Raw genomic sequence first — 14,981 nt, forward strand, 5'->3', positions numbered from 1 at the left:
TTAGGCTCGTGTGCCACTGAAGAATAAGATGTATAAATTCTTTTGCAATGCAAATTCCTTTGCTGCTGAACTGTACGGAACTGACCCACCTGCTCCAGGTCTCTGCGTAACCTGATACTTCGTACACCACCCAGACATCAAGGGAGTGGTGCTGAGAAACAGATTTCTTGAAATTCCCAAGCTGCTTTATATGCTTCACGTTGGTGGTTCACAATCAGATTTCTGGCTGTCACCATCATGAATGGAAGGATAAAAATTCAGTGACAAGTTATGAAATGTTACATCTGTTCAAAAAGGTAGAACGACCAGCAAAACCAATGTGTCAAAGAAATGTGTAAAACAGCTCCAGATTTAGCCAGATCCAGCACAAGCCAGGTCTATATTTGAAAGCTGCACTGGTACAGATGTTAGTAGGTGTATGAATAAAGGATAGGAAGACTGTACTACCAGTTTGCATATCCATGGTAACTAAGAGAGGATCTCCTGAGAAAAGGAGCTGTGAGGTGGGGAACAAAGAATTCTTTTCCCCTTTGAGGGCTAAAGAGCTCACACTATCTAGTGAGATTATTTAGGCTGGGGACATGTGCACCTCCGGATTATAAGAGCAACGAGGAAAAGAGAACAATATGACATCTTCAGTCCTCAGAGGACTTGTCTAGCTTGCATGGCAGTCCATGTCTCTGCATGTTCATAGCTCTTGTTTCACCTAAGCTGAAGTTGATGCAAACACACCCAGTGGCCTTACAAACAACCTATTATAGTATACATAATACACTACAGTACCCAAGACATACACTGGCTGGTTGGGATGGGCAGGCTATAGAAAGAAACAATGGCCTTCTATACAGCTCACAGTATACAGTATTTAGGCACAAATCATAGAACCATTTAGGCTGGAAAACATCTTTAAGACCACCGAGTCCAACCTTTAATCTAGCACTGTGAAGTACCAGTGTAGCTCATTTCTCTCTGCATGTATGAGTATGTTCTGAATACATTTATGATGATGCAATTGCATCCATTCTAGGCTGGGTTTACCAATCTTTACTGTTTCATGACTAGTCATAACATTTCTATTACTATTGAAGGACAACATCCAGATAAAGTATAAGTGATTTCAGTAGAATTAAAAAGTTAAAAAACTATGTGCAACATAGAGTGATACCAGTGTCCTCACACATGTGCCTACTCCATTATTCTAATGATTCAAAGGGCAACACTTGAGTTCCCAACTGCTCTGTGTTCCCCAAGCAACTCTCACAGAGCTGCCATCTCTCTCCATTTCCTTACAGCCATCATTGGAGCAGGAGGGCAGTGCTACTGCCAGCACTGAGCTGAGCCCATCTGGACTGGATTCTGGGTGCCTGCATGCAGAGCTGCCAGACAGGAAGTCAGACAGAACAGAAGAAATAGGCACCATCTTCCAGGTTGCTGTACATAACCTCGGAAGTAAAAGGATGAAAAATTTCTACAAACACAGTTTCTTTTAATAATCTCCTTTTCTTATTCTCCTGCCCCTGCCACAATTTTTAGTTTTAGATACGTGAGTCTGGCAGCTCTCTGCACATGGTCTGATTCTCCAGCTTATTTCTGGCCCAGATTTTCCTTGGGTTTTACTAGAGGCAAGAAAGAGTGATATCAAAAAGAAAGGGGGATAGAAAGAAAAGTGAGGAAAACAAAGCCTTAACATACCCAGAAAGTCATCTGAACATCCAAACAGGAGCAGAAAAGTTCCTTCTTCTTTTAAATATATTTTCTGTTTCCATGCTATAGTAACTACATGGTATGTTTTTTAATAGTCTGTTTTAAAATAAGTTGGGTGTGATCTAGTTACTAAATATTGTATGATTTGATAATTACGCAGCAGAGCAAACTACTTTCCTAATCTGGAATAAGATCTAAAATTCTACAGTGCCTTTAAGAAAATGGGACTTAAGTAACTTTTATTTTTTCCAATGACTTGTAAGCCCAGGAAAAAGTAATTCTCTATTTTAGTTAGTTTTGAAAGTTTTAGAATGGACAGTTGCATGTAAGCAATTTACACCTTCACTTTTACAGCTACATGAAATAAGCATTGATTTATGCAGCACACAATGTCTTTAATTCTTGATTAACTTCCCTTCAAATTTTCACTGTAAGCCAGTGATATTTTATTAGAGATAACGTTGCTACTTGTGTTAATTTCCTTCATTATATGCAGTTGCTCATAACTTTGGCAAGTGGTGTAACTTTTAGGTACTTTGGGTGGGGGCACAAAAGGATGAATAACTCGTGACGGTGTAACTGGAGTCCACCCCACATACAAGAGGCAGGTTCTGGCTGCACAATGAACTTTGGTTCTGACACACTCAACCTTGTGCTTTGACTCAGCAAAGTAAATAATGCTCCTTACAAGCACAAAATTGTCAGGGCGTTCTGGTTTAACACACAGTACGTTATCAGGCATTACACATCCAATATAATTAATTAAGACATTTAAAAGCTGAAGTGGTTTCACCTGGTATTTGGCAGTCTGCTGTTCATTAGCAAAGTGGCTGAGAGTTTAACAAGAAACATCACAAAGACTAGCTAAAAGTTGAAGACCATTTTGATTACAAACCCTCTCATGTAAGCAGACCACTTGCATGTTCCTATCACAGTAGCGCTCTTACCTGCACTAGAAAATGGCTTTTGCTTCCTTACCCTAACCTTTTAAAGCAGATATTGTCTCCAGATCACTACAAACTGTACAGACTGTTGCGGAGTAAAAAGTTTTAATAATATCACAGCAGACTCTTGGGCTGAGCTAATACAAGCACTCAGCTTTAGTCTAATACTAATAGCCAAACAAACAGAGTTAGGATGATGCTCAGTGCTATTGTAAATTCCAGCCACATTCCATACTGAAGAGTGGATGGAGAAAACAAAATGGTGTAATCACTTACAAATATTATGAAGAAAACTGGAATGGTCACGTTTATTTTGCCCTATGCTTCAGAAATAGAGGCTATTAAAATAACAACTAGTCAGATACAAAAAGCTTGGAGGAAATTAGACTTTATATTATGGAAATACAGCTGAAAAATGCAGTGCTGTAGGAACAGATGTGGTTGAGAAAACAGTGAAATACTTTTCAGCAGAATTTGCAAGGTTTTTTTGTGGAGGTGGAACCAGGAAGCCCTTGCTGGAGATTCCCACACCATCATCCATAGATCCAAAGTACCTATGAGTCCAACAGGAAGTTGAGATGTACCTATCTGCACACATAGTCCTCTTATCTTGTTGTGATTGAGCTACAGTTTGTGACTTTCATTCAGAATAACACTGCAAAGCAGCTGAGCTGGTTATTAAACCAGACTGTTGAAGCAATGCAAGTAAAAACTACAGAATCTGATTTAAAAATTACGGTCTAATTGTCAGTATTTTGCTTTGACTAAGAAACTTGCCACATCAGGCTCATTGGAAGAGTTGCAGAGAAAGTTTCAAGAAAACTGACCAAAAATCTTTTGTGTACACAGGACAATTTACAGTGCTCTCTGCTCATAGAGTAATTTCGTATCAGATTCACAGGATTAGCTTTTGCTAAAAAAATCCTCTCACAGTGAGAAAGGTCATGGAAACAACCTCTTTGCCCTAGAGCAGACAGCACTTCCTCAAAGCACTCCATCAGAGTCCAAATAAAAACACTCATACGCTTGTGCTAACAGTGTTGAGTTACACAAGAGTTGGTAACCAGTTTAAAGGGCATAATTTTGTCAAAACAGCAGGCCAGCTACCATTATCCTTCCATATAGTGCAGACTCAATGCAAATGTCAGAGGAGCCAGACCATTTGCTTGGTTCAGATATCTCTGAAATGGACTAACCTTCAGTCCCATAAAACTTTGAACTTTGCCTGTTCAAATGTTGAAGCCCACTTGGGGATTCTGGAATATCAGATATGCAGTAGTATATTATTACAAACCCATGATTTCAACTTGCTTCTAGGAAAGAAATATTTTTCTCCCTATCATCTTCCACTGTTAAATTTCAAGTTAATAACACACTGTTGTGACTGGCTTAAGCAATACTGAAGCAATTCAAAGCAAATGTAAAATGCAACAGAGATTCCTTATCCAAGAACATAATGAGAGCAACAGAACCATCATCATAGATGCATGGCAAGTCCAAAGAAGCAACTGATGTTCTGGGGCAGAAAATATGTCCCTTCAGATTGCTATCACGAATGCAGATACTTGTATTGCAGAGATGTTTCTGTGTGAAAGACGAAAGCAAGGAAGGAGAAACTTTGCAGGAAAAACAGTAGCAAAGGCAGCGGAAAGACCAAGGGAAAGCAAGAGTAGTTATTGAAAAAAAAAATCCTAAAAAGGGCTAATGACAGAGCATCACTTCACTGGTGGCAGAACAAAGTAGGGAGTGATACTCAGAGAAGCCTCCTTCCTCTTCATTGAATTCTGCTTCATCCATGGAATCAAGGTTTGTTTGGGGGTTTTTTTAATTGCCACAATTAGACCTGGCTTCATCATCAGATTAACATTAGCTAAAAGCCTGGTTTTGACCTAAGTTTTGACAGCCTCAGATCTCAAGTGAATCCAGGGACACAAACCAATTCTGACCTTGCAGCAGATTGCTGTTCTGTCTTGCCCACATACGGCTTTATTCATACACACTACAATGTGATCTCAAATGCCCATGCAAAAGTGGAAGAAGCAGCAGCAGCAGATCGACTTTCAGGTGACTTTTGATGATTTCTTTCACAGCTGTGGCAAGAATTAACACTGGCATACTTGTCAAAAGAAGCAAGTGAGCCTGTTCTACAGCCAAGAGGCCACAGACAGGACAACACCTACACACCCCACCAACCCACAGGACCCTGTGCTCACAGGAGCTGTGCTAGAAGGCTCCCTTCTCCTGTGCTGAACTCCATCCACCTTTCCCAGGAGCCATAATGTTCCTCACTGTATTCTGCACCCCAGCTTACCAGACACGTTACCTTCACACCATCACGGCACCCAACACAGTGCTCCTTCAGACACATTTGCAGATACCTCAGAAATTTTGTCCAGCACACAGAAGGAGCCGATTCTCTGAAGTACTTTTGGCTTCTCAGCTGACTGCACTATGTACCACAGTTTCTCAAAACTAATCTGCTGTTTCAGAGAAACATGAAACTTATGAGAACATGTCAATTCATTCATAATATACGCTCTTCTACAAATATGTAACACAGATTGGAACTGACATTCAAGATGACCCACACCCTATATAAGCCTCACAAAAACTGCCTAGTTATTCACTTTTCCAGCTTGGCAAACTAAGCCTCCACACTCACTGTCAAGCTAAAACATTTGTTAAAATAATTCTTGGCTTCCTTCCACTCCAAACAAATTCATCAGACAGATATTTCAACTCATTTTTGACTCAAGCAAGCAGAAATAGGGAGGTACAAAAGTAGAGATGTAGGAGCCTTCATTAATTAGAATATGACTTTTTTTTTGTACACCTTTTTCTACCACATAAGGATAATGGAAGGTTTCGGCTGTTTTTGAGGTCACTGTCTCCAATTAAGAGAAACGCATGAGCTTTAAACAAATCAGACAACCGTGGAACAATTTTAATCCCTGAATGAATAAATCCCTTGGGGGACGTGGCTGCAGAGAAATCAATGGGCAATTCTATTAAGCCTTAACAGCAAATAAGGCACAATCTGGCTTCTACAATAAACCTCAAAGCCACAGATCCTGTCATAAGAATTTATCAGATTTGTGTGATCAGTCATCAGTGTACAGAGCCCGATTATACCCAGAATATCTTCTGCTTACAGCAGCTGTTGGAACAGCATTGTACTAGACCATCTTCGAGTTAGGGGCTATAATCTTACAGCAAAAAAATGACAGGAATAAGTGTTAGCTGGGTGAATACTCATTTGTTCTGGTGAACTCCTACTCTGTCAGCACCCTGCTGCCCACTGACCTTACCTCTAGCTCCAAAGTGTTAAGAGAAGTGTGAGCTGTGACTGTGAGAAAATTGGCATTTGCTCCCACAGCCTTTTACAGCAACACATAAATGACCTCCTCTGCCCTATAGACTGGAAGTACTCTCTCTAGCTGTGGGATCAAACACAAATCATTCATACCTTGCTATATATCAAGTCCACAGGCTAGCACAGAAAATAGAATTGTGCTTTGAAAAAAATCATCAAAACAGAAGACACAACTTCCCCTCCCCTTCAATACACCTAAATGGTCACCTACTGACACCTGTCAGGGTAAGGACAAAATCACTTTGCTTGGTGTGGTTGATGCAGCCACCATCTAGGAGCCTCTGCCTCAGGCTACATCTGCTCTTGTAAGTGAAACACTCTCAGGATTGTTCTGCGGCACCAGAGACAACATTTCTGTACCTGAAACAAGACTGCTAAACTCTCATGATCTTCAGAAGAGGTTGACTACATCCACTCCACTTGTTGAAAGCCATCACCAGTCTATCCAACCAGGATTGTGTCCAGGGCCGTTCCAACAACACAAGATCAATGAAAGCCTGACTCAGGAACATTTCCTGCACTATTGAGTAGTTTAGATGCAACTTCCCTGTCCACCTACCCGAACTGTTCAGATCTGAGACATGTCCAAGGTAGATGACAGCTGCCTTCTTTGCTCACAGAACCAAATTTCCTTTCCTTGATATCAAGGTATGTGAACAAGGAAAGAGGGTGAAATTGACATATATGCATACAGCTACTATCCAGACAGAGCTATACTACAGACATGGCACACACCCAGTGCTCACAAGTTCAGAAGTACTCCCTATGAGCATCCACTGTTTAGATGAATAGTTATTGAGGGTAAAGTTTTCACAGCCATTGAATGCCTAAAGATAGAGATGGGAGCCATCATTTCTTGCAGTGAATAGGAAGCATTACCCAATAAGATGCACAATGGGGTTTTCAGGTTAGGTGCCTCATTCCTATTGCAGTTAACTGGAATTATATCCCTGAAGATGTTAAAAGCCTCTGTGTTGAGTGTGATGCCTTTGTTATCCCTTTACACAAAAGTACAATGCCTCTAATCCATTACACTGGCTTATGAAAGAAAGAAATACAGGAGTAATACTACAGGCAAGTGTTTTCCTCCTTCTCCTGGGTAAAAAAAAAATATATCACCTGCATATTTCAGCTTTGCAATCTTGCTTCATGTCTATCTCTGAGAAAATAAATTGAAGTCCTATAGAAGCTGCTCAGGTAAATTTGAACACTGCCTAGTAGTGTGAGACACAAGACAGGCAGAAATAGTTAAGTAGTTTAATTCACACTGGTTTGGCATTTGGTCAAAGAGGTTTTGTAGAAGTAATCAGAAAAAGGGAACCTTAAGTCATTAGAAAGAAAAGTAATTTTCACAGTGACACTTGACTTTTTTTCCCCCAGCATCCTTTCACTGATGCAAGTTACCCAGAACTCTGTGATCTGCACAATCAACTTAAAACACTGATGTACAGTTAGCACCTCACTTTAAAGAAATAAACCAGTAAAGAAACACAGCACTCTTCATCAGTTGGTTCAGTAGCAATTAGACAAACTGAGTTTACAGTCTGCACCATACTTTCATCTCACAATAAGATTTGAAAAGAGCTAGGCTACAAGATTAAAAAAATATATATCTATACCTGTGCTCCCATGATTTTGTATCAAATAACTTTTGAGAAAAGTACATATTTAATTGAATATTTGAAAGCAGTAACCTCTACAGTATCTCATAAAGCAGGCTGCTGAGGAACAAGAAACCCATGGACCAGATACAGTCTATGACTTCACCTTGATAATTTTGGACTGAGTGATTCCAGGGGAATGCATTAGGACAAGAAAGAAAGCGAATATGTGCCCTGCCAAATGGGTCTGACAGTTCTCCTTGGGTTGCAGGAAAATTCTCATTTGTCCTATAAACCAATACTAGGAGAAAATTATAACATACACTGTCATAAGAAAATGCTCCTCATTAACTGTTCCTATAAACATTAATGGCAAGAAAGAGGGACAAAAGTAAAAAATGTTATCCTTATTTTAACAAGGGACATCTTTTTTCAGAGTTAAGTTAGAAGTATTCATGTTTGGAAGCTAAATCTAAAATACCTGAAATGGGCTCCATTTCATAAACTGTTGAGTACTCCTCTCTATAAAAAAATCAACCCTTAGTTCTTCCACCTTCAGTGTCCCAAAGACATTAGCCACCTAGGAAAATTCAGGACACTTCACTGAAATACACTAACTTGTCTTTCTTTAAATACTCCTTTTTAAAATCCTGAGACAACAGTGCTGATGAGAATAGCATTTTCTTTTTCTTGCTTGGATTATCTGCCGGTGTGGCAAAATTCAGCTACCACTGATAGCTTGAATGCACCAAGCAAGATATGGAGAAGGATCTCTGCAAGTCTGCATGTTCATTCATGTTTACAAAAACTGACATCACACAGATTTAAGAGACTGATTGACGTATTTTAACTGTTTGCTTAAATGATAATCAACTCCAGGTTTCTCATGCTCTTTTTGTTTCACAGTGCCTTATATATTTGTTCATGACACACTGTTGAAGAAATTAAAGGCTGATTTCTGTTTGGCTAAAGACATCAAGTAAACTCTATTTTATTATGATGCTGCCACCTATAGTCTTTCTGAACACCACACTACCTCTCCACGGTTTTGATTTGCATTTAAATTTCTAAAAATTGCATTGTTTATCCTTTGCTAAAACTTTCAACATCACCCCACCCTGCAAGGAAAACGTCAAATAAAATGTTTGGAGAGACACGCTTTTGTTATCTTTCTTCTGTGATTTCCAGCCCCACCAAGAAATCTCCCCAGTTTTGACTACTCTGATGTTCTCTGATGAAAACTCTGCTTTCAGAAGGTCTGAGAAGAGCAGGTGACTCTGAGGTGAATGTCTACCAAACCAGCATAAATGGTTACTTCCAAACACCAGAGCATGTCTGAACACACTACACAACCAGCCTACAGTGTGCGGAAGACAGGATGGAAACCAGATCTGAAATTTCTGTGAGGCCTAATGGAGAACTCTCACCAGATACTCCTATATATACTTAATTCCTGCTCTACTCCCGTACTCTGATTAGGACAACTAAGCAGTGACATTAGTTCTCTTCCTCTCCTGTTGTTTTTTTTGTACAACAGTTTTCTTAAGCTAACCATCATTAAGTAAAAATCAGACCTCGAGTAGACCAGACATACATGCCTTCCACTGCAAGACACAATTGTGGATCTGGAACCTCTCTGTCCTGTAATCTTACCAGCCAAGACCTAAGCCGTAGGAGTGCTCCTAGCTATGAAACTGTCAACCCAATGGTGATGCATTAAACACTACACCAACTCAAAAGGCCTGTAGCTGCAGAAATTAGCAATTTGTTCTTCTTCTAGGAATGGAATTAGTTAGAAGGACAGATAGACAGATCATGTGTCTGTCCCTCCTTAACTTCCAATCTGTCCAAGTACCTATGGAAACTCTTGCATGTTTCCATGGTCAGCTGATGCAGTGCAACCCCTGCCTCTGCCCAACTCCCCAATACCTGGAAAAAAACCTTAGTGATACTGATTCTAGTATTAAGGAAAGAATGTCACAACTGTAAGATTAAAAGAGCTACTAATTTTGATGGCATACAGTGCCCTGAGTCCTTTAAGTTCCACATTATACTGTATTTATAACCTCTTTGTTCAATTCTAGAATATTTTCCATTTTAGGAAGGGAAGAAACCTACTCGAGTGTAGAATCAAACAAACCCCTTAATTGTAAAATACAGGCAGCTGATTGCATTGTATTAGACAATGAGTTAGAAGATGAAGCCGTTCCTTTGTTATATTCTACTTCTCTTTAAATAGCAGAGTTGCCAAAGCTGATGTGATAAAAGAAGAATGACATGAAGAATGAGAACTGTGTAATCTTCCCGTCTTGCTCACCAATTTAAGATACAAAGGAGTAAAAGTGCAACCTGTCTCCCTTGTCTAGAACTTTTATGTGCTGCAGATGAAAAACAAAACAAAACACACTGAGTTTTTAGCTTTTCAGGGATGCAATATTAAACAATGTCATTAAAAAGAAATTGACTTTTTGAAAAAATAAACTCCTTTTCTGTTACCAAAAAAAAATTTTTTTAAATTTAAAAAAATTTTTTAAAATGAAGAGCTATTGTGTATTTTTATCCATAGAACAAACAAACTGTTTATAGGCACTGTAGTTTGGCAGTGCGAGCTGAAGCACTTTTTATAACTGTGTACTCTCAGGAGTGGCTTGCCTGTAAACTCAGACATTATCCCTAAAATCATTAGTGTTTCCATAAAACAAAAAAATTGTGCTGCAGTACTGTCAAGAAATTTTCCTTGAAGGACTCTTTTCAAAGCTACTTCTGTCTTAACTTAGCAACAAACTTCACCAGAAAACCAGCTGGCAGAGGACAGCACAGAACGTATGTGCCAGCTTATACAGGAGCAGGTTTTCCATAGTCCTGGAGCTGACTGATGAAGTCTGCTCTCAAGCAGCTGGGAGCATGGAGAACCATGGGCCTGAGAATTCTGAGAAACAAAATGCACTGGAAGAAATACCAAAGAAATCAGTGTCCTCTTTTATCTCATTCTCTTCAAACATCAACAGACTGGCTAAAAAACCATTTGCCCTAAGTAAATACTCTTGTAATTACACTTCACTAGACTCATTCAAGGTCATGAAGAGTCAATGGTGATAAACTGCTAAGAAGTCCCACTTCCTCTCTTATACCTGTTTTGATGCATATTTCTCCGAGTCATTGATTTAATCTTCCTCTTGAATTATTCCAAAATTTGTCAGAATTTAAGGCATCACCAGTGTGTACAGTGAGATTTGCTCCCAAGGTGCATTTCAAAAGCACTGTACAAAAGCAGATGCACCATCTGCTGTTTGAAGGGTTCCAAGACACTTTTCTGTTACACTCCTGCAACTACTGGATAAGCTACTACTGCCAAGAGGAATTCTGCTGACTCCCTTTGAGGCTATATAGACTACAGGCATCAGGAATAATAGGGCTTGCAAGAGGTATGAACACAGTAAAATGGTACCATTGAAATTAAGACAATGATTATTTAAGTCTGAGCTTCACTAGAAGTACCACTGCCAATCGTTTTCACAGAAACATCTACTAATACACTTACACTCTTCTCCCAGACCTCTCTCTGTATTTTCTCAGGGGCCAACACACCCAGTTGCTTGGCTTTGAGCTGCCAAGACTTTTAGTTTCATCCTGTTAAAACTCATCAAACAGATGTAGGCATTTTACACTCAGAATTCTACAACCCACTATGTGCACTCTTTTTAGACACCAAAAAATGGAGTACTCCAGAATTCCTATACTGATTGCATTGTTTACTTTTATGTCTAATTTCAAAACTTTCCATTTTAAATGTATTTCAGAGCAGCCAGACATCACCTTGCCTCTTATATTGCACTTTTACCTACATCTACCTCCAAAAAGTTAATCAAATTTGATACTGTATCAGGAAGATCATTCCATTAATGACTTTATGAGATGACACAGATTTAATGAGCCTGTTCTAGCTTCACCCTCTTCATGTGTAGTGATGGAATGAGAGAGGCTGCAGTGCCACACTGAGAAGGCACTGTAGAGAGATTTGTGCAAGTATTGGCCAGCTCAAAAACGTAAACTGAGAGGACTCAACCTTCTCAAACCCAAATAATTCTGAGGGAGTTCTGCTGACTTGAGGATGAGCAGCAATGCACAGAAATGCTTTGGTACAGATAAAGCCATCTTCCTTAAGTGACTGTGTCCATGAATGGATGTTTCACTGTAAGAAAATGGGTAAGTAAAGGTCCTTTCCTGACCTTTTTGCATAGACTCTCTCCTCTCTTTAATAATACAGAGCGATAAATCTTGCAGTAAGAGAAGACTGTATCTTTAATGCCTTGGATACATTACATTTTATGACTGAATTTCCATCTCTCTTGTGATTGTTAACTCTCTTCCAGTATATGCACAGTTGGGAAAGGAAGCAGCTTTTTCTTAGAGCATGTCACAGTCCTAGCATGTATAGCCTTCATTCTACTGCCTTCCAACAAAGATTTCCACCTTCAAGTGGATATCCTTTAGTATTCTGGACTTAAACAAACTAGACATACTAAGTTCATCAGCACCTACAATTGCAGAAAGGCACTTCTAGGCTTCTGTAACAAATAGATAAATGAACTGTGCATTGCTGGATACATACTATGTTTAATGGGCCAAAGCCAGAGCTTACTGTTACGAAGCAAGACCTCAGAGGACAAGAGAACTGATGCATTCCAGCTGTGCAGGGCACTGGACAAGAGATCTGTGACTCTAGTAACAACAGACTTCAGAGTCACCTTCACTTTCTGCACAGTGAGTGCTCTGCAGGTCCCTATCTAAAATGTGTATGGGTTATACTCTCCAGTCAACGACTGGCTGTGCTGGAAACACACATCTGAAATCAAGAGTGGAACAGGTGGGCTATGAGGCAATGACCATTTATTAAATCTTCACACAAAACAGGGAGAACTTGTCTATGTATTGTTAGACATTGATGATGTCACTTTTGTCCTGGTAAATCTGAAATGCAGCTTTGCTGCTGCAATAAGTATTTGCCTGAGACATTTCCATATTTCAATCCCATTTTCAGTTCCTCGGTAACAGTTCAGTGCCAGTCCTTGTTATTAAGGAGTTTTTTTACTCCTTTTTGCTACTCTTTCATCATGACTATAAATGCTGAAGCTGCCAGCCAAGTACTGTACAGCTGTTAATGTCCTGCACAACAGAGGACAGCAGAGGCTGTCAGTACCACCACAGGCTGAGTGTGAGCAAACCCTTTCCTCTGTAAAGCTCAGTGGCAGGCAGCACACACGTATTCCCATCACTGCCTCAGAAGCAACACTGCCAGGTTAGCTGGTTTTTTTCCAAGAGAAGAATTAGACCCTATACAACCAGAAGCACATGCTAAAGAAAACATTTTTAATTAAAAACACAGCAGAATTTAAGCTCACAAGGTCTTTGTGAAAGCAAAGAAACATGACCTTCTGGTTTCTATAAACTCTGACGTCTGTACATAGACAAACTAATTACCCACCACTATAAACAACCACAGACAGCTCCTACCTCATCACTGGATAAACCTAAATGCACCTGCTCCCTTTCCTTTAATGATAAGCCAACTCCTACCCTGAAACCTCCTTCTTTCAATGATTAAAGAGCTACAAGGCAAGTACCAGTAATAAAGTTACTTTTTTTTTCCTTCTGTAATCTAATCTTTGCCCTGTAGAAACTGCTGATGAGAGCTCAGTTCCACTTAAAATTTACATAAAAACAATCCATATCATGTTGCATGGAAAAGGACTGTTGCCCCAGTGTTTATTGGCATGGTGATACAAAGACTGAGAATTTACTCTGATGCAAAAATGATGTACAGCTTTGTATCAGTATCAAACAGGCTTTGATGCATGGTTGCTATTTTTGGAAGCTAATGATCTGTGAGTGATAAAGCAAATGAACTTCTTAATGATGACAAATACAGGAGAATGTACAGTGCTGAGTAGAGAACATGATGTCCAACCAAAGAGAGATTTATGGGAGATAGTTATGGTACCTAAGATTTATAATGGCAAAGTAAGAGAGCAGGAAAACCTTCTGGAAGATCTTGTGTGTCTACCTGGAAAAACAATCTATTTTCAAACAAAGGACAGAATGTACAGTCCACTGCATGCTTCTAGCTGATACTTACATTTTTTTTGGTACTTATATGCATATAAAGCCTAAGATATGTATAACTTTACCCAATTTAAATACAATTAAAATAGCTATAGAAAAAAAATTTATGTTTTTAACTTGTGTGAAAATATGCAAGCAATTAGTGTTTGTATTGTTGGGGTGCTCCTATAAACGTCTCTTTATATATGGGGTGGTTTTCAGTCAATCGTATGGCAAAACTGGTAGGGTGATGTTTTCACACCTAAAATTTCATGGTGCTCTTAAAAGGTTTTGAACTGGAGAGATTCCTGTACAGTAACCTAAGATCCATCAGTGGCAATTAAAATTTAATACACTAAATATACTATTGACAGTAAAGTTTGTCAACAGAAGCTAGCATAATAATGAAAACAATGCATTTGTGGTATTTCAGGTCTAGTGTCCAAAAATATACAAAAGAGGGGGGAAAGTCACACAATTTACAGCTAATTTCAGGGTAGAGGATCAGTCAGCATTTTGAGAGATATTTGAGGAATGGGAGAGGAAAAACCACAGCCTTTAGGGCAAGAAAACATGCCTGCCAGCTGAGCTCAGCCTTCCTGCAGGGAGCCGGGCTGGTGGGAGCACAAGCCTGTTCGCCTCAATCCCATTCACACCTTCGAGAAACCTGGAAACGCCGGTCGCGACGCAGCCGTTTGCGTACGTGGAAACCGGTGTCCCACTAGGTACCTTTGGCCTCTCAATTAAACGCCTGCTTTGCTTCAGATTAAGCGTCTCCGGTCGCTGTGCTCCCAGACAAACAGCCTCCGGAGAAGACGCGGGGAAGGAAGCAAAGCCCTGCCCGCCGCCCAGCCTCCCCCGACGGCAGCGCCCGCGGCTTGGCCCGAGGGAGCCCGGCAGGTCCCTCGCTGCCCTCACTCACCTGGAGCCCGTGTGGGGCGGCGGGACAGCGGTGCCGGCGGCGGGGGGCGGCGGGGAGCGGCGGAGCCGGGCGGCGCGGGCCCATCCGAGCCGCGGACCTGCCGCCACCTGCCCGCGGGCCTGCCCGCTCCTCCCCGGGCCCGCCGCCACCTGCGGCCCAGGACCCGCCCGCGGCCGCGGGGCCAAAGGCGAGGCGAGCCCGCGGCGCTGCCCCGGGGGCGGGCGGGGTGCGGCGCTGAGGTGTTTTCCACCTCGGCAAGACATTGACCGCGGCGGGTCACAGAGGCACGCGGGGCTGAGGAGAAGGAGAGGACCAGGCACTGTGAAAGGGCGATT

At 40.8% G+C, this 14,981-nt stretch overlaps 1 protein-coding gene across 1 annotated transcript in view; it reads right to left on the reverse strand.

Moving 5' to 3' along the window:
* The window catches only part of CRACDL (CRACD like), a 65,612-nt gene extending 50,937 nt beyond the window's left edge, over window positions 1–14,675 (reverse strand). Inside the window, exon 1 of the mRNA XM_048325372.1 lies at window positions 14,647–14,675. The gene's annotated coding sequence lies outside the window, so the exon portion shown is untranslated. The remainder of the gene's footprint in view (window positions 1–14,646) is intronic.
* Window positions 14,676–14,981: the final 306 nt, after the last annotated feature.

This window comes from Corvus hawaiiensis, chromosome 2 (genome assembly GCF_020740725.1).
Source record: "Corvus hawaiiensis isolate bCorHaw1 chromosome 2, bCorHaw1.pri.cur, whole genome shotgun sequence".
NCBI lineage: Eukaryota > Metazoa > Chordata > Aves > Passeriformes > Corvidae > Corvus > Corvus hawaiiensis.